The sequence below is a fragment of the Anthonomus grandis genome, chromosome 3 (assembly GCF_022605725.1).
Source record: "Anthonomus grandis grandis chromosome 3, icAntGran1.3, whole genome shotgun sequence".
Taxonomy (NCBI): domain Eukaryota; kingdom Metazoa; phylum Arthropoda; class Insecta; order Coleoptera; family Curculionidae; genus Anthonomus; species Anthonomus grandis.
The window spans coordinates 4,876,990-4,903,336 of NC_065548.1; the positions used below are offsets into that span (position 1 = coordinate 4,876,990).

Genomic DNA, 26,347 nt, shown 5'->3' on the forward strand with positions numbered 1-26,347 from the left:
TATTGCAAGGCATAACAGTAAAGCCAATAAGCAATAATAAACTATCTAATAAGTATCTCACGAAAACAGTTTAAATATTAATTTAAAATAAAAACATAACCTAACCTAAAAAAAAACGGGTGTTCTACTTTTATGGGTTTTTAATGCAAATGTAAAAATAAACCAAGTTACCTTCAGTTGTAATGTCGTCCTGGATATTCATACTATATAAATAGCTTGCTTACAATAACCGAAACTGAAGATAATTCACAAAAAAAGTTCACAATCGATCACAAACAACACATAAACTTATTACTTTTAGCAGCACAGTGGACTAACTGAGAATAGTCCACTTTGCTTCTTTAAACTTTTATCAATAATAAAGTTCAATAACTAGTTTAGTGCTGCCATCTCGTAACGAAAAGGAATAGGTCGTTTGGTCCACTGTGCAGTAAATAGATTTGAACTTGACGGATAATATTCTACAATAAAGTCGATTTTGAATTTTCGTGGGTTAATCCGATATTGCACTCATAGCCTCATTTAAAAACTGTCTCACCTGAAGGCTGTAATGGGCGGGCGCTCCATCGTGCTGCAGCCACATTGATTGACGAATATTTAATGGAATATCCTGAAGTAAAACAGGTAAGTTTTCTTCCAAAAATCTCCTATAGATTTCACCATTTAATCTGGCTGGTAGTTCAAACGGCCCAATTAATGAACCGTTAAGAATGCCACTCCACATGTTCACAATAAATTGATGTTGAAAGCGGTCATTTCTAACAATTCTGGGGTTATAATATTCCCAGTGGTGTAAATTGTGAATATTAAATATTACCGCCCTCTGAAAACTAGATTCGTCTGACCATAAAATTTTGTCAAAAAATTGTGGATCCTGCTTATTACGATGAAGCATTTCTCTACAAAATTCCACGCTCTTGTCATAATCACCCGGTAATAGATCTTGAACCCGTTGTACATGATAGGGATGCAACTGGTTTCTTCGTAAAATGCGGTGTACTGTTGTTCTCGGAATACCAGACCGTCTTGATATGCGGCGAACACTAGATGAAGGTTCCTCTAATGCCATTTCAATGATGTATTCTTCTGCCTCAGCATTTTCATCAGGTCTTTCTATTCTGCGAGGATTTCCAGGAATCTGCCCCTCCACGTATGCGTTATGCACTCGTTGTTCACGATCAGGAAATCGTTCACGATATTTACTTTCAGCCGCTCGAGCGTTTCCATTACAAAATCCATAAACATAATGCATTTCTGCATTCTCACGGACGGTATAAGGCATTATGTGTTCAGTTGTATAAATAATACAAAATTGTATGTACTTAGCCAGTACCTGGACAATACAACGCTACCTATTTAAAATTATTTTTAAATTTTGTTTACGACAAAAAACACGACAAATCAACATTCTTCAAAATAACTGCAGATAAATTGGTCAGTATTAGAAGACATACTTATGTATTTTTAAACATTTTTGAGACACTTTACTATCTTAATTTTATTATTTTTTCGTTAAATAATAAAGCAAAATATTGATTTAGCCATGGAATATTTTTTTTGCTTATTTCTTAAAAAAATAAAAATTTAATTAGACAATAAGAAATTTTAATAATCTATTCAAGTTGTACTTTGCTAGAATCAGTATAATTTAAAGAAGTAGTTAAGGTTCAGGGTCACTCGCATGTCTTATATTTTCTTCGCAAAAAAATGGCATCAAAGTTAAGTACTTATTTTTAAAGTTGTAAAAAGTCCAAAAAAAATGTTTTTCTAGTGCTCTTAAAAAGTAATATTTAAGAAACATATTTTTGTTGGAGAGGCACATCATTTCTAGGTACAATAAAATAAAAAAGATTGTTTAATCAACTGTATAATTTTTTTAAAAGCTTTTATTTGACAAAGGTGCTGGAATTAAAAAAATACACATATATGGCTATAACTTTTAACCTATTCACAATTGCATAACAACATAGGGGGTGATTTTGATTGTAAATTACTCCCTCTATCTCCTGTTTGAGTTTGATCCATCACTTTTGGGACACCTTGTATATAGATTCTTTGTAACTACCTGAAAAGAGTCAATTTTGTATATGTAATTTTGTAAATAAAATACTACATACAACAAAAATCTAATAAATTGTACATTTTTAAGGCATTACAAGGTGTTTTTGAAATAGTGCTTAAACCACCTCGATTTCGAACTAAAAGTTGATAAACTTGTAAAAAAAGAATATTTTTTTAATAAATTTAATGTTTAACGACGTTTCGACTTATTTTTATATCATCTTCAAAATAAGGAAATATATTTTAAAGAGTAATATGAGTTTAAAGAGTAATTAGAATTATCTAATTTTGGTATTCTATATGAAAAAGCTCATACTGATATTCTGTATGAAAATACCATCTTTATTTAGCAATATCTTATTTGCATCTTAATTAAATAAAAATAACGAACCGCAAGAAAATCTATACAATTTCTAAATTGTATAATAATTTGTATGCTTAATTTAACATGCTTTAATTTCCCTCTAAGTCAACTTTTAATTTATTTTAATAAAACAATTTGTCATAAAAAAATAGATCACCAGAGGTTACTTACCTATACGTGCTGATTTATTGCAAAATGTCAATTATCTGGCGCCTATCGATTATTTACTTTGTTTAACTTATCTATTACTTATATAGGTTAAAATAATAAGGGAATTTCATAAAAAAAAACCATACACCGCTATTTTAGGATTTCCCAGTATTATATTTAAAATTATTTTTATATTATATTAAAAAAAGAAAAAAAAAAAGAAAAACAAAACGCCTTCAAAAAGCAAAAGAACAAGAGCGTCCCGCCGCACTCTTTGATTTAATTTACGGTCTATAATTTGCCGTTGATTGGTCGATGTAAAAGGCCGTCATTAAATCCAAATTACCCGTTTTTTAAAGCCCACAAGGGTTAGAATCTTTTTTCGTAAACGTACTATTTAGCCCTGATTGATATTTTATATTATCAGTTTGATTATCAATTTTTGGACCGCCTAGGAGGTCAGACCCTGAGAACTATATATATATATACAGGGAATAGTAGTAACTGAAAAATGGATGGATAATTTAATTGATTAAAGAATCTTGGTTAAAAAACCCTATAAAATCTTCATTTGAAATGGTGAGACCTATTTTCGCGCACGACATCTCTGGAGATGCATGGAAGGTCAGCGATCTTTCGGAATCATGGTCAGTCGAGTATATAAGGAGCCATGGAATATAATTGACAGTTCTGCGCAGCGAAGTTCAAAATATTGGCGCGATTGGACATAAATAGTGGAAAATAAATATTTCTAGTAGTCATGGGTGATCGCGTTTTGTAGTTTCTAAATAAAGCAGGGAGTATTTTTGTGCAAACAATTTTTTAATTAATACTTGAACGAATGATAAAACACTACAATATATAATACGCATGCCCCTTTTACTTTTGATACGTCTAACATTTATAATGTGCCTTGGATCTAAGGATCATAATATTGAATACAAAAAGTTAAAGACTTTGTGTACAGTCTGGAACTTTATAAGTAAAGACATAATCAGTGACATTCCTTAAGGAAAAAAAATGGCGTTTTTGAACCCGAAGGCTTTTGAAAAACTTTTGAATTAAATAGGAAAAATTTAATTTAATCTATTCTAAGTTTGTATCTAATACTACAGAGCCAAATGGTTTTACCCTTCAACCCCCTCTCTCTCAGCAAAAAACGTTGCCTATCATTTAAAGCCTATTAATCTTTCTCCATTTCTTTCAGAAATATTTGAAGAAAGTATACCTAAGCGAGTCATATCTTATATTAGAACGTTACGACCGCTCTTGCTAAACTGGTCTTCTGACCAACTATATGGTAATAAAACTGCTTGATTACAGTAAGGCATTTGATACTGTCAATGGTGGAATTGACTTCTCTGTACGTCAGAGACTTTTCCTGTGATAAAAAAAGTCCAGTACCTGTAGGAGAGATTAAAAGTCGAACGTTATATACACAAAAGATAGCTAGTTTAGCAAAAAAGAGCTTCAAGATTTAGTACCTGAAGGATCTATAAATATTAAAAATTTGCTTTCAGAAATATTGCTGATACCCCACCTGATTCTTATTGGAGAACTGAAAACTTGAATAAAAATTTAAATTATAAAGACTAATACAATACAAAAAAGCATTACATAAAAGAAAATGGTTGAGTAGACTTTTTATTGAATATACCATAATAATCAAGAACTTTGAATATTATTAGGAGTTACATATATATTTAATATAAATGAACTGAGTGGAGCTGAGTAGATCTCTCTAATACGAAACACATAATGATTCGGTGAAGTACTGTAACGAATGCAGATGACTTCAGCTTTATTACAGTTTTTCGTATCAAAAGACCACATTAATCCGGATATCACTGCTTAGTGATAAATCCCAACTTCTGATTTTTGGAAAATTTGCTGCTGAGCTCTCATGTTCGCTTATCACGTTGGTAAAATCAGAATTAGGGCTGCTGAGAGAGCGTGTTATTTTAATAAATAAATAAATAAGGCCTTTATTCATACCACGCAAAGTTACAATATTAAAGAAATGAAAAATACTAGGCAAGCGAAGTCTAGTAAATGAATGCTATTCTACTCTAAGGAATAATATTTTTCATTCATTTTTAACAGAAGAAACAGAACCTTACTGACCTGTTCTTATTGAGTACTGGATTCTGCTATCAATGAAATTTAGTCTTGTACTAGAGTTATATTCAATCCAGGTACTGAAACTCGATTTTTTTTTTAAAGGAAAACTATTGTGATGACAATAATTTGCTTTAGAAACTTCAATTTTGACTTTGTCGTGTGTATTGTTTCAGTACAGCTTTGGCTATTTTTGCTTAGATACCTACGATGAAGGTGAAAAAATTTGTATTGATGTTCCTGGACTACAGCAAGGCTTTTGATCTTCTAGTGTAAGTTATTCTTCACAAAACTGAGCCATTGAAGTTAGACAGAAAAGATTTGAATAAATTTTTCCAGTTTATGACCGTGGCTCAATATTGTGACAATGAAAAATAGTAATGCTGATACATCCATGAAATCCTGAATTTATGTAGATGCTATATACCATTACTTCAAACAAAATGGACTAAAACTTAACCACAAAAAATCCGGTATAAGTTTGGATTCCTTACATCTTGGTCTTGAGATAATCTAAATGCTCTTATTAATTAGGAAAAAGTTACTAAAGTATGAAAATTTGTGCAGGTGTCTTAAGATTTAACAAAAATTATACATGTCATGGAGAAATTTATATGACAATACACCGTTGTATATAATTATGTGATATAATGAAAAATTGTCTAGACCTGACCTAGACATCATAGATCCAGGAAAGAAAACGATCTAAAACCCCCAAAGCATTAAGTTGACCCTGTCAGACCCTTTAGCAAAATCCACATAGACTGAATTAACCTGAAAGCCTGAAATTAACAAATAAAAGCAAGTTTGAATCAGTAGATCTACCCTTAATAAAGCCGAATTGTTCTGGACCAAGAAAGTCTTTTACTGACTAAGAAGTCGAGCAATTTAGGTATCTCTGAGTGATTAGAAGCTGCTTGGCAGTTAGTAGCTTCCTCCCTGGAACCAGACTTAAATATTGGTTTTAAAAAGGTCTTGTTCCAAAAAGCTGGAAAACAAGCTGTGTTTAGAGATCTGTTGAATATTGAGAGATGGGTGGGGTTAGTAAACAGATACACTGCTTAGGAAAAAATGCACGGATCCCATCAAGTTTAGCACCTCCAATGTTAAGTGAATTTTGCTTAAACCCACCGAAGTTTCAAAATTGAAAGTTGGTAACTCATGCATAAGATATTAACTGTGGAAAATCACCACCCTTCCTCTTAAGATTATTATATAACCAGAAATAACTGTTGTGTAAATGAAATAAATATGTTGTTGATGACAGGTCTTACGTAACTTCTCACATTGTTTTCTTTGATTTGAGAAATGAATATATTCAGCTTGATTTTTTTTTTTTAATTTTTTATAAGCTAGCTTTTTAATAATTAATTTACGGAGTTCGGAACTAAACCACAATGGAAACATAGACGTGCGAAACCTCTTTAATGGAATAAATGTATCAATCAACACATAAGGTATCTCATAAAACTGATCAGCCATATCCTCAACAGATCTTTCCAGAAATACGCCATACCAGTTGATAGAGGCTAAATAATTATTATTTAAAATTTAATCCCCCATTTCTGAAATCGTACAAGTATTCCTCAGATTCCAGAGACTTATTTTAATATCGATACGCTTTGCTTTCGAGAAATAAAATGGAGTTTTTGTTCACATATAATTTTCTTAAAACGCATTTTTTCTCAGACAATTACTTTCTGCAAAAAAACCCTTTTTCATTAACCTTATCCTTACCCCCCCCACCCACCCCGCACAATTTACCAGTAAGAAATTGTTTTCAAAAATCATTGTTTTCCCAAATAATACGAATGAGCAACAGCCGATTTCGTCGTTAATATCCGCTCTAATAACACAGTTTGTTTATTCAAATTTGATATAATTATATATGTGTATATTAATACATATTTAATATAAAAACAGTGCTATTAGATATGGACGAAAAATAGTGATTTTTTAAAATAATTTCTTATTGGGTGTAAATGCTTGGGGTGGGTGGGTGTTCTGTTTATTGTTTTTTAAATATATTAAATTTTTTTTTATATTTTCTAAGCAGTATCTTCTGAATAATACTATTATCAGTATGAATAATTACGCATTTAAAAAAAAATAACAATTTTCATGAACCTACCCAAAATACATTAAATCACCTTGGATAATTATAACTTTTGCTTATACGCGATGCTTTTTTTATACCACCTTAACGTTTGATCCTTTAAAAAATATGTAAAGCGTTTCACAACTATGTTGATATTCTATATCTACATAACTTAATAAGAAACACATAAACCAAGATAAGGTGTTCTTTTCGGAAAAATATTAACCAACTTTAATCTCTTAATCCCCTTTTACAATATAATCAAATAACTTAGATAGTGAATTCAGGTTTTCCAAGTTTCTTAAATACGCAGCAATTTCAATTATTTTATTGCTAGAGCCGTAAATATTTTTCGAAATTTTAATGCATAAGTTGAGCACCAGTAACAAATATTAAATTTTCAGATTAAAATCTCTTATGAATATTGTGCATTTAATCATGTATTTACGATGGTGCATCAAAGACCTTAATTGGAAAAACGATACTGATTATTCCTTTATTTTTTTTTTTTGATATTTAATACGGTCGTTTTGTGGCGAGTTTATGATTTTTTTATATTTAGACGCATTCCTGTTTTCTTATTTATTTAGGGCTTGAAACTGTTATTTACTCGTCGCTTTAATTAATCTAAACGGAAAATGCCAAACAAACGGAGATCAAGAGTGGAAAAAATTTCAAAATACTCTTTACGATACATTTTCCACGATATAAACAACATTTTAACGAGTTATTTTTCACTTGGGAGTTGCCGCATACCGGCTTTAATGAAACCAGGTATTTCGATCCGGCATGTTATTAAAACAAATCGATATGTAAACTGGAAGTTCAGTTAAATCAGTTAAACATGCTATAAAATTGCCCAAGGTATTGTATATATTATGTTAGAGGTACGTTTTGAGTTAATCGTAAATAAAACAATCGCCTCCTTATGTTAAAGGAGTAACAGATTCAAGTAGCAAAAGAAATATGAAATGAGGATATATCCAAAAAATCGAGTATAAAATATGTGTTTACTAGCAAAATAGGTGTGGTCTTCATAAGAAGTTAAGTGGCTTTTCAGAAGCAGTTATTGCTAGTGACTATATGATGTACTTTTATTGACAAAGACTTCCTTTTATAGTGATATATATTAAAATGAGTTACCACCAATCTTGAATTTGTGTTAATGTACACATGTAATGGTCTTATTTTTAAACCAAAAAATTCGTAAATATCTATAAAGACGTTATAGCAGAAACTGAGGATATTTTAGATGATAATGGCTTTACCGTGATCTTTATTACTGGAGACATTAATTTTTCAAATGATGATTTTGAGTCCAGACCAACTGGTCCAATTACTGAAGTTATTGAGTGTATTTTAAACTTTGTGGCCTTTATGAATTTTACCTTAATTTAATTTAAAGTGATAATGTTGTGAATGTAGACGATGTCGGTATACCTCTGCTTGAATATGACAAATATTACTCCGATTAAGCTAATGCGAACTATATTTTAATAAATCAATATCTGGGATACATTGATTGTGATTCCTTGGGATCTCAGATGCAAATCAAGCATTTTTATGAGGTTTTATATCAACATATTTTGTTTAGATATTTCTTAGTTGAATTGAAAAATGCTATTTTGCAAAAAAAACGGCTTACAAGAATTTTATATAGTCAAAGGGTACCTTCATTATCAGAAATCAGAAATAACTCTAAAATCTTAGCAGAAACATGTAAAGAAGATCAAATTAACCATTTAGAAAATTCCATGACTGTCTCTGAATAATTCCGAAGTTATGATTGATATCAATAACTATGACATTACTATCAAGGACATTTTTGATAAAATAGAAAAATTAAATGTAATAAATAATAAAATAATAAATAGTATTAGCGAGTGTTGCCTTTCCAGAAGAATGGAAAAAGAGTTACCCGTCTCAAAAAATGACAAATTGACAATTAACGTGCAATGTCTAAAGTATGAATTTTCTTAAAGATCTTTGAGTCATTTAGAGTCAATTATATAGAGTATGGTTATTCCAGAGCAACATGATTTGGTGTCGGGTAGATCCACAGTTACGAACTAAGTGATCCTGGAAGAATGTATATTGAATACTTTTGAGAAGCTTTACAGGTGGATGTAATTTATACTGACTTTTCCGAGGCATTCGATCGTGTTAATATAATACTTTTAACTCATAAACTAAAAAATGTTTGAATGAGTACAGATTAGTATCATGGATTGTCCAAAGATTCAAAATAATCTTAATAAATTCTTACAGTGGTGCACGCATAATGGACTTGTACTGCGTTTTTATTTAATCAACAATGATTTACTAGAACCAATATCAACTTGATCCAATCAGAAATTTGGAAACCCTACAAAAATTTTTCAATCATTTCTGGTGTTCGGATTTCTGCTTATTGACTTCTTCAGAGCAGAAAACCAACAAAAATTATTTCTGGTTGTTCCAAAAAAGGAAAGTGAGGTTGCTACTTACTGGCACATGTTTCTTCTTTTTGGCTTCTTCAAGGTAAAACAACCAGAAATGGAGACAAAAACTATGAGTTCTGCATCAAGTAGGTATTTTTTTAACGGCCCTAAACAGGTACTAGGTTTCTTCTTTAGGGCTTCTTTAAGGCAAAACAACTAGGAATCGAAAAAAAGCGATCGTTTCATTTTTTAAGAGTCCTGAAGATGATCTTTGATTACACCAAAACGTTGATCATTTTTTACACTGGACACCATCAGCATTAAAGTACAATAGCTTTTCGCCCTTGAAGAAACAAAGAAGAGTTTCAGCCTATTTCTTCATTTTGACTTCTTCAAGGCTCATTCACCCAAGAACCTGGAAAAGTCACCATAATTTTTTCATCTATTCTGGTTTCTGATTATTGACTTCTTCAAGGTGAAACAATAGATTTAAATGTAATAAATAATAAAATAAATAATAGAATAAGAGTTACACGTTTCAACAAATAGGAGGTCACAGATTGACAATTGATGTGCAATGTCTAAAGTATCAATTTTCTCAAAGATCTTTGAGTCATTTAGAGTCAATTATATAGAGTATTGTTATTCCAGAGCAACATGGTTTTGTGTCAGGTATGTCCACAGTTACGAATTAAGTGATCCTGGAAGAATGTATATTAAATACTTTTGAGAAGCTTTACAGGTGGATGTAATCTATACCGACTTTTCCAAGGCATTCGATCATGTTAATATAAAACTTTTAACTCATAAACTAAAAAATGTTTGAATGAGTACAGATTAGTATCATGGATTGTCCAAAGATTCAAAATAATCTTAATAAATTCTTACAGTGGTGCACGCATAATGGACTTGTACTGCGTTTTTATTTAATCAACAATAATTTACTAGAACCAATATCAACTTGATCCAATCAGAAATTGGGAAACCCTACAAAAATTTTTCAATCATTTCTGGTGTTCAGGTTTCTGCTTATTGACTTCTTCAGAGCAGATAACCAACAAAAATTATTTCTGGTTCTTCTAAAAAAGTAGAAAGTGAGGTTGCTACTTACTGGCACATGTTTCTTCTTTTTGGCTTCTTCAAGGTAAAACAACCAGAAATGGAGACAAAAACTATGAGTTCTGCATCAAGTAGGTATTTTTTTAACGGCCCTAAAGATGGTCTTCTGATAGACTGAAACGTTGGTAGTTTTTACATTGAATATTTTTTTGAGCGTTAAAGTACAATAAATAGCACCTTTTTTTATCCAAATATTAATAAAATTTGTCCCCTGAAGAAGCAGAAAAGAATGGTTTCTGCATCATTTCTGATTTTCGTGTTCTAAGTTCGTCGTTAATATCCAATCTAATAACATATTTTGTTCATTTAATTTTGATATCATTAGTAAGTAAATACATATGCAATATTTAATTTAGTAACACTTTTTATTTAAATTTAATATAATTTTATAATATTGACTTCTTCAAATCAAACAAGAAGAATAACAAAACATATTATCTCTGGTTGTCCCATAAAGGCAAAAAAGTAAGGTTACTACTTACTAGCACCTGTTTCTTCATTAGGGTTGCTTCAAGGCAAAACAACCAGGAATCGAAAAAAAGCGATCGTTTAATTTTTTTTAGGGCCTGAAGATGATCTTTGATTACACCAAAACGTTGATCATTTTTTACACTGGTCACCATCAACATTAAAGTACAATAGCTTCATTTGTTTCGCTCCTTGAAGAAACAGAAAAGAATTTCAGCCTGTTCTTCATTTTGACTTCTTCAAGGCACATTCACCCAAAAACCTGGAAAAGTCACCATCATTTTTTCATCGATTTTTATTGTCTTCTTCAGGTGAAACAATAGATTTAGGGAATTTATTTGTAATAAGGCATTCAAATTATTGGGGTTGATTAATGGAATTTTATCTAATTTTAATAACATCCATTGCTCAGTTGTCAGGTTAGTTTTGGAATACTCAAGCTGTGTGTGGTCACCTTTCTATAAGTGTCACCCTGATAATATAGGAAAAGTGCAAAACAGAGCATATATAACATTTAAACTTAAAATTCCATGAGTGTTTATCATGACTTTTTTAAATTATTAAACATTCTATCTATGGAGAACTGTAGACAAATTTTGGATTTGATATTTATATTTAAAATTGTAAATTTTAAGATGCATAACATTACATTATCATAACAGACAAACCTATGCAAAGAACGTGTAATTCTGGAAATAGCACCTACTTTTTTTATACCCTCAAATTTATATAGAAATAAATTTAAATAGAAATTTTGTGATGCCATTACTTGTTCCTATACTTAGTAGGTGAAGAACTGTTAATATCAATATTATTATTGATATAATGTAAAATGATAAATTCGTCAATAAGAAATTAAATGTATTCGTAATTTCCTGCTGCCGATCTTATCCGTTTGATTAAATTTTATCCTATATACAGGGTGTTTTTTTAATTTCGTGAAAAAATTAAAGAGCGCGTTGTTGCACGGTTTTCGCATAAAAAAATAAAAACTATAGATGCATCACTTAAATTTGAATAGGTTTATTAAGGACTACTTTCTTTATTCTACTAATTACTAATTTTATTTTAATTTGGGAATGAAAAACTTTTGCTTCTACATCTTTTTATTTAAAAAAAAAGCACCTCGTATATTATGACCACCATCGAACAACGATAAATCAAATAATTTTTTTCTCAAGGGTCAAACAACAGTAATCAAGGGTGTGTACGCCGATCGATAATACAAAAACCAACGTAATATCGAGATCTTAATCCAGCCGCCAATCCCCTTGATTAATCCGTTAAATCCAGATTATAAGTCCAATACGTGTGTTTTTTTTAAATACCTTAATAATTCCACGTATTGTTGCTAAATAATTATTACTTTAAAAAAATAAAACAATTCCCATATCCTTTTCATCCTACTGGCTTGAAAGGGCTTAACATCGAGATTGAAAGTCCAATATGTGCGTTTTTTTCAAAGTATTATTGCTAAATAATTATTTCTATTTAAAAAAGAAACAATTCCCATGATATAAACAAAGTCCTTTTCACACTACTGGCTCGAGAAGGCTTAACCGACTTAAGCCTTGTCAAAACAGCCAATAAACAGTATTTATAAGCGCTTAAACAAGCATTACGACCCGGTCGTTAATGATTTTTTTTTCTCTTTAACCGGCCCGAAATATGAATGAAGGGATTAACACTACCGGGCATAATTTTCGGATTTGGGTTTTGAATATTTCTAAGATTTTTCACGTTAAGAAAATTATTATCGATTTTGTACCGTTACACCGTCATGTCGCCTTTTATATATTATGAGAAGGAATATGTTCGATGTTATTGATCGTCGGGTCGTTACTGTCGAATTTTTTTTAAATTAATTATTGACTCTCTTGTGACCAATAAAATATTAAGGGATTTAAATAATTTATTATAGCATTTAGGTTTTTTTTTTGGCAAAACCAACTAGAGGCAACGTGATATTTAAGACACACTTAATTTAGTTACAAGTAAAGTGTTGGACAACTTTGAATGAAACTTGGTCACTTTTTCAAATCAACCTCACTGATCCAGAAACTTCTTTCCCTAAAGGACTTAAGGCTCTGGATAATCTATTTACAATATTAGAATCCAAAGTTAATTTTATTTTTCAGGTATGCAAGTTGAACAAGGGTCGTTCAATAAATCATTAAAAAAGTATTTACTGTTTTTGTCAATTTAATCTTCTCTCAATTCTATTAATTTTTTAAAATTTTATATGCCTTTCAAAAAGGAAAGTCAGGATCTTGTAGTGCATTTATTTACTCTAACCTTTCCATCTAAAGCAAACCATCGTCCCTCAAGCGATTTTTTAATTCGTGAACACATGAAGTCTCTGAGGGCCAAATCTGGTAAATACTGTAATCACTGGTGAATATTGTAATCACTAAAAATTCAAATCTGTAATTTAACGAACTTGAATGTAGACGTTTTTCTTTTTGATTTCCTCCCTCAAGTAATGCAATAACCAGAGATTCGAACTGGATTCAGATCTGGTGATTGAGAAGGCCACTCCTTAGAGGGATAGAATATTTAGCAAGAAAATTTTATTCGAGGCAAGATTTATGCTGCTGGTTCTTCCTGAAATATCCAAAACTCATTATCACAGTTGAAGAAAGGGGATAGATGTAATTGATTGCTCAACTGCCTGGAATAACAAAATTATGCTTCTCTTCAAGGAACCTTAAGAAAACGTGCATGTTCATCAAGTCTTTGGTAATCAGGGATTTGATTACATATTCTTGCGCAATTGCCTGGAATAACAAAATTATGTTATTCTTCAAGGCACTTGAAGACAGTATTATGTCCTTGGATATAACGCATTTGAACAAAATTATTTGATCAACATCCAAGGATGACAAAATTGTTGTTTTTCTTCAAGATAGTTGAAGAAAACATATTTTGTGGATAAAGGTCACATAAACATAATTTCTTGTCCAACTGCCTAGAATAATGAAATTACGTTTTCCAGGCGATTGAAGAAAAGACATTCCATTTAGTTCTTTAGTTTTCAGATACTAACATAATTTATTGATCAACTATCTAGGATGACTTAAAAGTGACTGAGTATATTATTACAGTATTTTCTTTTTCCAAGTTATCAACTGGATAACACCGCGTCTATTCCAAAAGAAGAAATCTCTGAAGAAACTTATGAAGAATATTCTGGAAGAGAAGGTCCTGGACTGTACCTTTTGATATGCCAGGGATCTTCCTTTTAATTCACATCACAGTGGAAGTAGTCACTTCCACTAGGCGTTTCAAACAACGTTCATCTTTTCTAAATCGACATTTATCTAATTGTAAACAACTGCAAACACAGAAGTAGATGTACCATGAAATGATATAGATTACAATAATATTAATTACAATAATAGATTAGGCACTTTGTTGTCTTTCTATTTGTCTTTAATTTCTTGCTCAACTTCCTGGAATAACGAAATTATGCTTTTCTTCAAGACAGTTGCAGAAAACATATGTTTTAATTATGTCCTCTGTTATCAGGCATTTCATAAAACTCAACATACTTATAACGAAGAATAGATGATGACTAAAGATGAAATCCAAAAATGTAGTAAACAAAAAAGTTATCAAAGATATTTAGTATAATCGTAATAAATATAATAAAGTACTTCATTTCCCTAAGAGATCTTTTAAATTTAGAACATTTATTTATAGTTCCTCCATTAAGACATCAGTATTTGGTTCAAAATAATCAAACTTATCATAGTGGATATCTGTGTTTGTTCGAATATTTTTTATGTCAATATAAACATTTAGCAGTACATTATCAACCTGCTCAATTGACTCTTTTGAAGAAACTTCGAGTTTTTGCTTTTTTCTGGAAGTTTGGTTACTTTGGTTTCTCGATTCTCCCTATATTACATACTAGAATTGATGATCTGAGTATCTGTCCTTACACCTGGTACATATTCCAATGCGTCATCTAAATTATGAAAGTATTATCAAGCTGTAGTATTAGTTGTAATATGCAAAGACCATGCAACAGAAGCTCCACAGTTTTTCTTTTAGTATCAGGGAGCTGCCTTATCATCAAGAGACCTATAATTTAAAACATATTGGAGCAAAAACTCAACATTAAATTCTCCCTGCTGATTACGTAATCAAATTTTTGCGAAAAAAAAGGAAGTACACACAACCCGAAAAATATAGTAAGAAAATAATAATAAAAATCAAAATTGGTGAATAACCGAAAAAAAAACTACACATGACATTTAAAAAAAAATAAATAAAATGGAAAATTTGCATTTTTTTGTGAAAAATACGCGAAAAAACTTGTACCAATAATTAGTAATAGATATCAAATATTATTAGTGATTAATGACAGATTTGATGAGGATAGGATTTTCTTCAATTATAATGTTTAAAATTAAATTTTGTTTCTCAATTTCTTGTACATATTCTAAGAAATGCAAAGATAAGTATCCATCCACTTAAATTATTCAGAGAATAATTGTAGACAATTTCAAAGTTGTACCTAGTCAAGAGTTATGAAAATGTTGTACAATTGCTTTTTTTTAATTTAATATTTTTTCAAAAGATTTTTTTCCAACTTCTTGTAAGTATTTTGAGAAACCCTGAAATAAGTGTCCAGTCAAGTTTTTCAAAAAATGTTTTTACAAAATTTTTAACGTGTAATAAGTCCAATTTGGGAGTTATAGACATCTTGTACAATTCTTTTTTTTTTTAATTATAATTTTTCAAATATAATCTTCTTTTCGATTTCTTGTACGTATTTTAAAAAACAACTATCCAGTTACATTGTCCAGAAAATGTTTTTAAAAATATTTTTTTTTCAGATTTTTGTACAAATTTTAAAAAAAGTTTAATAGGTATCTAGTTAAATTGTACAGAGAATATTTGTACAAAATTTAAAAATTAGACTTAACCAAGTTTGTGACTTATGAACATTTTGTTAATTTTTTTTTTAATTATAATTTTTCAAAAATATTTTTATTTATAGCTTTTTGTACATATTTTTGAAAAAGACTGAAATAATTTTTCGCATTTTCGCGCGTGTGCTATATGTTCAGACCTTAAATTTATATAACTATTGTGAACGGCTGTTAGTATGCCGAATTTACACTTGACGTCGAACTTGGCTCGCGGATTCATTATGAACGTACCTTAAGATAGATAAACGCGATGAGAAGCGTTATCGGAGCAATTGCTTTAATAAAATTTTGACTTGAATTGTATTAAAAAAACTTTTCACTTTTAAAATTTCTACTGGTCCGAACTGATTAAAGTACTTGTTTAATTAATTGGAGTTATTCATATATTAATACTCACCATCAAGTTCCCAGTAAACGGCTTAGAGAAAGACTTTATTGACATATTTGAAACATGTCTCCACGAGAGCATACGTTAAAAGACGAATATGTCCAGCCAATGAGAATCGAAGACGGGACCGAAAACCTTGAATTATTACGAGAATTATTACAAAAAATTTGATGTGATTGCTTTCTTAATTATCATCGTTAATTATTATTATATCAATTTTGCGACTATTTGAGTGCTCACAACAATCATAGTGTTTAGTGTTGACTCCGTTGCCTATAATATTCGGCTTTACGCTAATTTTGAGTGCAAAAATAAACATTTTAGTGTTTGACTTTCAACTACTATTAAATTTTCCAGTGATTTTTTTACTGTATAATTTTTTTTTAGCTGCTGCAGTATCTGTTTACGATAATAATTATGGCAACACTAAGGTAAGATATAATTTTTCTAGTACTAATCTGAATTATTATGTATTTTCTAGTTAACAAAATACAATCTGCGAAGTCTGTGAGAGGGAATTTTCAAGCAAATCGATGAGAAACAGAAATTTTAAGAAATTTCACCCAGAATTTGTTGGCCAGGAATACAAGAAACACATTACATGTCCAATGTGTACCAACAGTACCCAGGCATTTTCTTATTTTAATAGTTTAACCAATCATTTGCTTGATATTCACAATAGAAAGATTAAACAATCTTTTTTAGATTTTATAAATTTTAAATAATATCTTTCTTGGAAAGCGCAATGTAATGGGGAGATCGATTATGATTGTCAGACCCAAAATAAATTTAAGAATGGAGAAGAACATATATTATCAATTGTAACAGGAGGGGAAACTATGCATTCAAGGAACATGCCCCTCAAGGATTTTAGTTAAGCTTTTAAAGAACGGTAATAATATTGCATTAATTTTTATATTCCTAGACTAATTCATAATTTTAATCTTTTGGCGGATCAGTTGATGGGAGATTTTTAGATAAATATTTAGGACAAGTTCGCAGGTGTGACTAATAACCAAATAATTCAAGATGCTAGAAAAATTCAGAATGACACAATGGACAGGCTAAACATGCTAGCAAGAGGGGATCTGGCATATTTGGTAAGGAAATATAAAGTTCACAAGAAAAGAAATGGTTATGATATGGTAGTCACTGCTTTCAATAATTATGAATGGAATAACCAAGGGAAAAATTATGCATTTGTTTTCAAGCGAATTGGTATGTGTTTATGAATAAAAATTACAATTAATACTTATAACAAATTAGAGAGTTTTGGGTGTTTTAATAATGATGTAAATAATGAGTAAGTGCTAATGTACTGCTGACCAATTTCATAATTTTATTTCAGTTTTTCAGAATTGAAAAAATACTGCATAAAAATAATTGCATGAACAATTATTTTCATTGTCTTTCGATTGAACTACTTGTTCATTAAGCTTTATTTTTTAGGGGATTCTTAACTGGGACTGAATGATAACAATTTTGCTGTGGGCTACATGAATGGAATAGTTATTATGACTATATTTTGTCTTTGTAGGGATGTATGGAACTAAAATATGATCGTGTATTATTCAGTATTTTGTGTTCTATTTAACTATAGTCTTTAATGTTGTTGATGCAGGGTCAGTAAATACAAATTTTTAAGCAATATTGTGAATATCAATTTTAAGAAGTTTCAGATTAGGTTTTTGGCTTCTACCTATCTTTTATCTTGAGACTATTTTAGCTTATTGGGATTTTACTTATTTTATATTTAAATTTTCAAACGTACTTAAATTTGGATTGCTATATAAGTATAATATTTTTAGAGCGCCGAAAACCTAATTGAATTGCTTTAAAACGGAAATGGAATAATGAGGGACAGACACTCTGTGAAAATATTTATTTATGAAAATGCATACAGAACAGTAATTTTTTTTCTTTCATGGTACTACAAAAAAATCTCTTGAATGGAAAGTTGGGCTGTATGGGACCAGCAGAGATGGCAATGCTAGTCTAGAGATAAGCATGATGGATTAAGTTTCTTCTCTATTTCTTCGATTTTAGTTTTAAGTTTTTGATATTATACAATATAATACATTTTGACCGATCTTAATATAATATAGAGTCTATAGTATAGTTTATTATAAAATTTATTTTTAAAGTATATTTGCTAAAATTTAAAGCATTTCAGTAAGCTAGTCGGCACTAAGATATTTGATAAATATGATGGGAAATAAGAAAACTACTCAGCAAGTAAGCTGCCTCAAAATATTTATGAAATATTCACTTCTTATAGCGACTATGATGATGGCATCACCCATGGGATTTTATCAAAACAATGCCTAAACAGTTATACAAAAATTAAAATAAAAACAGATATTTTTTAGGATTATTTGTAATATATATTTTGATTTTAATTGTTAAATAAAAGTTTATATGTTATTTGTATGGTTTTTTTTTGGCAATTCATATATTTTTAGTTATTCATCGCCCAGCAGTCTTTATCATCTACCTACTTGATATTTTCTGATCCACATATTTTAATTTCCTAAGTAATGTATAGTTGGCTATTTAAATAAACTTCAAACGTTCATTGACAATTATTATATTATGAAAATTATAAATTGTAAGTACCTATCATAGGAACATGACATGTAAGAAGTTTTTTTTGACACTAAATTTTATATATATAATACCATATAAAACATCTTTAAAATAAGCTAAAATACCAAACAAACAATACAAACTTGAACAATTGAAGTGTTATCATTATAATTAATGCTATAATTTTTGGATTGTTTAATGTGTTTTTTTATATCGTACTCACTCATGCACTTGTATTTATTTACTAATTAATATAGCAGCCCCACCGTACTTGGTTCCCTATTACCCACGTTTTATCTTCAACTAAAGAACCCTAGAAATACTTAGTGTCCTGGGGATGACGGGCGTCTGTTTTTTTTTTTTTATTTCTGACTCCATTCAACAACTGTCTCTAGGATATTGCTTTCATACTTTTATCGCTATCATAATAAAATGATTTCAAAAGGTACTGCATAGATATCTATAAAAATCAAATTTGGCAACTATTTATAAATTACCTATTTCCATATTCTCAAAAATCTTGATCACGCTCTAAATATGTACAAAAAAATCATTAATTTACTAATTTATAACAGCTATAAATATTTCTTTATTGAGCGTATTTCATGCATATTGCATTTCTTTTTCCATCAAAATACGAATTTTTTTAATACATGTAAAAAAATCGTATTTTGAATTATAAAAAATTATAAAAAAATCGTATTTTGAATTTTGTAAGTACGCAAGCCAGGCCTTTGTGGTGCCGGAATGCTCTCATTGGCTGGGAATATTCGTCTTTTAACGTATGTTCACCGCGAGACCCATTAAAACTCAATCGGTTGTCCTCCGACATATAATTAGAGTTTTTCTATGATGTATACAAACAAATAGAAAAAAGAGCGGCAAAACTCTTTTACACGGTTGTATTTCTATTTCTAAGAAGTCGTTCCACTCGGCCATCTTCAGTTTTGTACCGTCGACTGTTCGGTAAACACTTTTAGAAGACCTGTGAATGTGTTTGACCAGCCACCATGAGTGTTTGCCTTCGGCATTCCTTCCTCTTTTTTTTCCTCTTTCTCTCTCATATATTTATTTATAATTTTTCTCTCAGTTTATGGTGAAAACCTCAATAATTTATCGACAATAATTAGGCGCCAATAAACTACGTGCGTAAGATCGAAATTCTCATATAATTATCGATATTAGCACGATATCCGATTTCGAGGCACGGGGTTTTCCCACACTGAAAAAGAGACGATTATTGTCAGAATTCATTAACGAAAAGGCGCTACCTTCACAAGTTAGAACGATTGACAGACGTTCTGAGAATTTTTCTTTAATTTTTTGGTTGTTGATCGTTTTAATTTGGACTCAAATTGTTACCACCCCGTACGCGTTGTGCGATATAGGGGTTTTTATTGCCCTCCTAAATGACCATTAAACGGATTATGTTCAAGAGACATAATATAAATTTTATTATGCAGGTCATTATCTGTGACATTTACGGCTTAATAATGAAGCACTAACAAGGAGCTTCGATAAGTATGAACTTATATTATTAAATTGACTGTTTTAAGACCTTATACCTGCTTCAAAAGGGTGTTAAGGGAGGTGGGTTTTTTTTTTGGCAAATTGTTACGTCATGGGGCGGATATAAAAGTCAAGGTGACCTAACTCGTTTTAGGGTACAAAGGTATACAATAAATTTACTGTTCTGTCTTAATTCAGGTTTGAGAAGTTGGCAGTTCTAGAAATTGAGAGTAGAAAAGTGACGTTTTCTTCTATTTAAAACCGCTTTATATCTTAAAAACTAATCTAAAAGCTCTACACTTGAGCGCATACTTCTGTTCAGTTTTTATAAATAAGGTGTCATTTACTAAAATTGGCTCTGTAAAAAAAATAATGAATTTAAGACAATTTATACATTTTCAGAAAGGGGATTTAACAGACTTTCGTGAAATGTGAAATTAAATAGTACAGGGTGTTACGTTTAAAATTTTTGAGAAATCGACCTTTGAAAATCATCATTTTTTTTCCTCCTATTTCAGGTAAATTTTGAAACTTGGCAACACTGTAAAAAAAAACTTTAAAAATATTGATGAAGTTCTGTGAAAACCGCACATTGTTGTCATTTTCCGTTATCGACTTATAAGCAGTTAAAATGTGTCAGGTTATAGATGGACACCCTGTTTAACACAGTACAGGCTAGAAATGGCGTTTCCGGTTTAGTTTAGTTTTCCAGTTTAGTGCAAAATAATTATTATAAACTTTAGCAACATCTTATATTAAAGTGTTTTTAAACTAAATATCAATCTTCTTCAATTGCCTGGAAGAACATAATTTTGTTATTTTGACATAATGAAAATATATGTTTACTTCAACTGCCTGTGTTACATCTTTCTCACCTATGTTACATTCAGGTTCGACAAATTACAAAGATTACAATATTTACCGTATTCATCAGATTTGGCCTCCAGTGACTTCAGGTGTTTAAGAATTTAAGGAAGATGGTTTGCTTCAAAATTTATAGAGTACAGAGAAGATTATATTGACAAAAACATTTTTTAACGATTTATTGATCAATCCCTGTACAACTTGCAAACCTGACGTTTCAGTCACCGGATCTGAATCCAATTCGAATCTTTGGTTATTGACACTATCAAAAAACACATCCACATTTGAACAGAAAAACTAACATCATGATAATGACACATGTGTACACCAAATTCACCGTAGTGACCAGATTTGACCCTCAGGGATTTTTGTGGTTTTCGGACAAAGGGGGTTTCCTTATCTGTTATCATCTTGTACCGATCATGAATAGCATGCATATTTTGTTAGAAAATAATCTGACAAACTACGCAAGGGCGGTTAATATTGATCATATAATTGAATAATTCAACTTTCCAAGATAAACTTATGCTATTTGAAAACAAAGGACCAAAATAATTTATAAATTTCACTCTGCCTTTCTTGTATATTAGTCGTCAATTAAGCGAAATACATAAAAATAAAAATTGGTATAAATCCAACTCAAATTGCTGCCACATAGATATAAACTTAAATTGAAAAAAAATTACGCACCAAATACTTCATGATACAACGCTTTAATAGGAAATATTAGGAAGACTTATAAACCTATAAAAAATGTAAAAGAAAAGGTATACCTCGTAAAAAATGCCTTCTAGAGAATACATGCTCTTAGGCTGAGATGGCGATATGGATCAAAAAGAGGCAAAAATTATAATTTTTAATTTTTTTTGATACATCCTCCTGTCATAAAATCGCAAATAATTTTTTCAGAACTATTTGCATGCATCCTCATGATGAACTTTGATTTATACCACAAAAAGAACGAGAAAACTATAAACCTTAACAATCAATCAATTAATCAGTCAATCGCCTTATTGTCAAAAAATTTTACAATTTGTAGACAAAGCTGATAACTAAGGTAAACATAAAAACAAATAAAACACACAAAAATAAAATAAAACTAGTAAAACAAATAAACAAACTTATACAAATCAATAATTGTATATGGTCAAAAGTATGAATAAATAAATAAAACACAATTAAAAATTAGAAATTAAAAAATATACGATTGCATGTGTACAATGTCGAAAATAGGAAAACCTAAGAAAGCAAAAAAGTATATATATAAAAACATACAAAAGTGTTCATTAAAAAAGTATAAAAGAAAAGTAAGATATAGATATAGCTACATAAACCAGTACATATAAAAACAATAAATCAGTCTTTGTGTGTGTGAAGTTAAAACTAAGTATTAAAAAAATCGTTTACCGAGTAAAAGGCTCTCTCTCCAGTAGGAATAATTTTAATGCCTTACGGAAAGTAAGAAAAGATGTGATAGACTTGATGTTCAATGGCAAATGATTGTGCATTTTTTTTGCTTTGTACAATATGGAGTTTTTTACCAATTCTGAATGTGGAGTAGGCAGATACAAATCATACTCCGCGTTTCTGAGAGGATAATTATGGGATGGCTTATCTGAATTTGATGAAACGTGGTTGCCGGCAAAGTTAGGATATTAAATTTTTTAAAGGAATCCTGACAACATTCTTCAATTTCTTTACTAAGCCCTAATCTGCCTTTAACTATAAAATAACTAGAAAAATTAAAGTTTTACTCCCCACGGTTTCACCTCTGCTACCACCTTTAGCTATTACCGGACCTACAAATAACCGTCGCATTGTGACCAAAAATTTATCGCTTCCCAATCATCCGCCGTATTAGCAGAAGGTAATAAAGGTCCACGCGTCCATGGTGACTTTTATCCCAAACGATAACAATGGAATTCCGGACTATTTTTCACCCAAAAGGCGATTTTTCTTTTAAATAAGGGGGGCAATATGTCATCATCAATTCCCGATTAATCCCTAACGGGTGTCAAAAGGTCGCCATGTGGTTTTTTTTTTGTTAAATAAGGACGGCTGATGGTATTTACCGGAACCCATTGGTGAATATAAAGTAGCTTAATGGTCGTACCGATGGTTTTTAACCATATAAATGCGACGGAGTAATTTACCATAGCCGGCAAATGGCGTTACTAATTATACCATTGTTCCAAGCGGTAGTTTTTCGATTGGTTTATTGACGGTGGAATCTAGTAGACAGAGTCGTTCCATTGGCCTGACAAATTAAAAAGAAAAAATGGTTGTTTTATTATCGTATAAATTGTGGTTTAATTATTGTTTATTCCTTTAGCGTGAATGGCTTGTTGCATAATAAATTACTTTAAGTATACGCCTTTAATTAATAAATATTATGTTACAGGTATGTTTCATGCTTAGGTTGGTTAATTTATTGTATTTTTATAGTTATGTATTTGAAAGATCTGATGCTACGAGGCTAAAAATGACCATTTTTAAATAGTCTTGTATTGGTAGCATCTTCGCTAAAAAAAATTGTAAAATTTTGACTTTTTTTGATCTTTTATATAATCAGACGCAATTTTTTGAAATATGTTTTCTAATAGAGAAAAAAGTAAATAGAGAAATCTGGAAAAGGTTTCTGGATGAAACCAGGATTTCTCTTCATAACCCTAGATGCAATTTTCCTGATAACATACCTATCTATCAAAACACCAATATAATTCAGGTAGAAGCTGTAGATCGATAGTTTTAACAAAGACCTCCTGCCTCTCTCTCTGTCTCTCTCACTCTTTGCTTCGACAGCATTATTGCTTTAGAGAAACATAAGATCCGGAATCAGTTTCTTAATATCCTAATTCTTTCTTAGTATTTTTAGCATAGAATCTCTTTTTCTACTACTTCGTTTCCTAGTACTATCTTTACTCCCAATAGTGGTATATTTACCTAACAACGCTCCAATTGAGTTGGTGAACTGTTGTCAAAAACTGGAGGTTCTTGAACCACTAGTTAATTCATCATTCTTGTATAATGAGTTCATGTATACAATAAACATGATCAGTAATCAACACTCTACTTTCCATAGATCCTCATTGAAAAAAAAATCAATAAAGCTTGATTTCTGGGTTACATCATTTGATAAGAAAGAGAAAGACATAGGTTTATAATAGGAACAAATCCTTTTAATTTTATTATTTGAGTTTTGCTGGTCAGTATTTTGTCCTGTGTCCATAATGGCATACATATCCATAATTATATATGCTTCATCCTAAATTATCCTAAAATTATGCATTCAACCATCATCAATTCATTACAATTCAAGGTTTTATGTTTGAAAATTGAACAAATAATAAACCCTTCAATTTCTATGACATCTATAGTATTTTTTCTCTAGCATTGTCTCAATGATCCTAAAATTAAGTTCTTACTGCGTAATTAGGGTTATTTTATGTAATAATTATTACTTTAATGCATTGCTTCATGTAACGTGAGTCTGAGTGAGTATTTTATGTTACAAAATAGGAGAAATAACGAATTTTTCATGGTGTCTAGTGCATTTCATATCTTCGTTATTACCTGAATTATTGGAAAAATTGTTTCGAATACCCTTTTTTAAATTCATTAATTATAGCCCTGAAATTTGAAAAGTTAACCAAGAAGTAATAATTCCAAGGAGAAAATGCTCCTCGCTAAATCCAAAAGGTAGAGATTTAAAAAGTTGAAAAACCTGGCTAGAGGTTGTTGTTCCAGAAAGTTTAAGGATAGAAGTAACCCTAGAAAAACAACTTCAAATACCAAGCAGAAGCTTCAATTGCCTGGAATAAAATTTTAATTAAGTCGAAACGTCTGGAATATATAAGAAATGATTTGAAATGAAGGGGATTTAGAATGAAGAAAAATTTTATCAAATAAAAAAAGGCTTAAAAATAGCTTTATGTACCTACAAAATCTCTGGATAAAATTAACGAAGTCTGGAAAATATGGAAAATTATCTCAAAAGTTCGTTGAAAGTGAAAATTATTAAAAGATTTGTCAAAAAGGGAGTGCAACTCTAAGGGTATAAAAAACACATTAGGTTTAACCATAAAAATTCGCAATTTTCCTGACATTTAAATTCTAAAAAAAATCACTTTTGCGCCCAACAGTGTGAGGTTGTTGAATAAATTGTTTCACCCTCATGCATTTTTATTTAATTCTATGGAGTCATGATCTTTATGAGTCCATAGACTATGTGTGGCGTCATCTACAAAAATTGTGAGAGAAATTTAGATTATCTGTCAGTTTCTCTATTGTCGACCAGTAAAACTAATTAAACACACAATTAAATAATATTGTTTAGTTTTCATTAAGTTACCTTTCAGTTCATTAATTATACTCCAATTTTCCTTGGGTTTATTGTGTGCTCTTACTGGCAAAGTGTCTCAAATTCCTGAAAAAGACTTATAGAGACCTGAAAATGCTTGGAAGAAGTTCAGTACTACTTAGGATATTTTTCCAGGCAATCAAACTGTCTTAAATTGCTAAAACAGAATCTCAGATTCCATTAAGTGTCTGAAAGAAATCTAGAAACACTTAGAAAACCCTTCCAGGCAGTCAAAGTGTCTTAGATTCCTGGAATAGACTCCCAAAAACCCTAAAATGCCTAAAAGAGCCTTAAGAATATTTAGAAAGTTCTTCCAGGCAGTCAAAGTGTCTCAAATTTCTCGAATAGAATCACAGATTACCTCAAGTGCCTCGAAGAGGTTAATCAGTACTTAGTACTTCCTTGGGGAAGATAAAACGACCGATTAATGTGTGGATTTTTTAAAGTAGCACTTGCATGTATGCCTTACGGTCACCGCAAGAATAAAAAATCAAAGCTCACGCGCACTGTACTCAGCTCTATCTCTATAAAGTGAGTATTAAGGGCGTTGTATATGAACAAATGGAATCTTACTAGAAGAATAGAATTTAACAAGGTAAAATTAAAAATAGTATCTCTTTTGAAAAAGTGCCGACGTTTCGACGTTTATTGACGTCTTTTTCTAGACTGAAAGAAATAGAACATTTTTTTTTAAGCACGTAACTCAATATTAATTTCAGTTAAATCTAAAACTTCCTTAAAAAATATTGCTCTGTTTCTTACTTATAGTCTTTAAAAAAGAAAGTTTTTTGGTCCTAAACCTGCGAACTCCATCTACTTACTCAGGATGCTACTTTTAGTCTATTGGAAACAGTATATTACAAATATTATAAAACACAATTTACCCCAGAAAAATAACTTGA

At 30.4% G+C, this 26,347-nt stretch overlaps 1 protein-coding gene and 1 long non-coding RNA gene across 2 annotated transcripts in view; one reads left to right on the forward strand and one right to left on the reverse strand.

The window, feature by feature from the left end:
• The window catches only part of LOC126733758 (uncharacterized), a 28,022-nt gene extending 23,176 nt beyond the window's left edge, over window positions 1-4,846 (reverse strand). The window contains exon 1 of the long non-coding RNA XR_007659855.1: window positions 4,700-4,846. This is a non-coding gene — a long non-coding RNA (uncharacterized LOC126733758). The remainder of the gene's footprint in view (window positions 1-4,699) is intronic.
• LOC126733755 (uncharacterized) overlaps window positions 1-26,347 on the forward strand; it is a 196,204-nt gene that overhangs the window by 44,217 nt on the left and 125,640 nt on the right. The window lies entirely within an intron of this gene.